Here is a 1556-nt window from a genome sequence, read left to right as displayed (position 1 = left end):
AGAGGTGAAGGTTGCAGTGAGCCGAGATCATGCCATTGCACTTCAGCCTGGGTGACACAGTGTAAGACTCTGTCTTAGAAAAAAAAAGTGCCATAATTTAGAGCAACTGGTAAAAATTAGCAGAATGAACTCAATTTAGAAAGATATTAGCACAGCTGGGCATGGTGGCACATGCTTATAATCCCAGCACTTTGGGAGGTCAAGGTGGGTGGATTACAGCACATATACTAAACGATACAGAGATTAGTATGGCCTCTCTGCAAGGATAACATGCAAATTCACGAAGTGTTCCATATTTTTATAGATTTTAATAAAAATATGAAAAGCTAAAAAATTTTAAAGGAAAAGATATAAAGAACTATCTACTTTGAGTGATGCTGCGGTTGTGATATTAGATTGTAGAGAGGGATGTGTAATCACAGCAAGCACTACTTAGCTCTACTACAGACAGTAGTTACATTAACACTGCCCATTGGCTTGTGCTGTGGTTTGGACATTTGACCCTTTGGAACCTCATGTTGAAATCTGATCCTCTATGTTGGAGGCGGTGCCTAATGGGAGACGTTTGGGTCTTGGGCGTGGATTCCTCAGGAATAGATTAATGCCCTCTCTGGGGAGCGGGGAGACAGTGAGTGAGTTTTTGCTCTATTAGTTCCCGGGAGAGCTGGTTGTTAAAAAGAGCCTGAGACCTTCTTCCTCTCTTTTGCCTTCTCTCTTGCCATGTGATCTCTGCACACGCTGGCTCCTCTCTGCTTTTCAGCATGTGTGGAAGGAGCCTGAGGCTTTCCCCAGATGCCCAATCTTCCAGCAGCAGAATCGTGAGCCAAAGAAACCTCTTTTCTTTATAAATTACCCAACCTCAGGTATTCCTTTATAGCAATGCTAAAGGGACTAAGACAGCTTATGACCTTTAGACTCGACCAATGGGCAATGCAAGGAAAATATTTCCAGTTAGAGAAGGCAAGTTTTATCAGACTCAACACTGTAAAAGTAAAGATATAGCTGAGAAAAGCTGAAAGATGGACAAGTGGAAGAGAGAGGCAGGTGGAAGGCTAGTGGTACTAGTACCCTCATCTTACAAAATTTGGCACCTAAGATAAAAGGTAGGAAATAGATGCAACAAGACATAGAGGTTTACAAACATTAAAACTGCAGTGGTAGGGCTGGGCACAGTGGTCATGCCTGTAATCCCAGCACTTTGGGAAGCCAAGGTGGGTGGATCATGAGGTCAGGTGTTCATGGCCAGCCTGACCAACATGGTGAAACCTCATCTCTACTAAAAATACAAAAATTAGCTGGACATGATGGCGCACGCCTATAATCTCAGCAACACAGAAGGCTGAGGCAGGAGAAACGCTTGAACCTGGGAGGCAGAGGTTGCAGTGAGCTGAGATCGTGCCACTGCACTCCAGCCTGGGCAACAGAGTGAGACTCTGAAAAAAGAAAGAAAAAGAAAGAAAGAAAGGAAAAAGGAAAGGAAATGAAGAAAGAAAGGAAAGAAGGAAGGAAGGAAAGAAAGGAAGAAAGGAAAGAAAGAAAGAAAGAAGGAAAGAAAG

At 43.2% G+C, this 1556-nt stretch overlaps 1 pseudogene; it reads left to right on the top strand.

Annotated features, from left to right (window-relative positions):
• Positions 1–208: 208 nt before the first annotated feature.
• LOC119472286 lies at positions 209–300 on the top strand (annotated as a pseudogene).
• The last annotated feature ends 1256 nt before the right edge of the window (positions 301–1556 follow it).

The sequence above is a fragment of the Cebus imitator genome, unplaced genomic scaffold (assembly GCF_001604975.1).
Source record: "Cebus imitator isolate Cc_AM_T3 unplaced genomic scaffold, Cebus_imitator-1.0 Scaffold92, whole genome shotgun sequence".
Taxonomy (NCBI): Eukaryota; Metazoa; Chordata; class Mammalia; order Primates; family Cebidae; genus Cebus; species Cebus imitator.
Note: the sequence above shows the minus strand (reverse complement) of the source record. Positions and strands in the feature narration are given on the sequence as shown.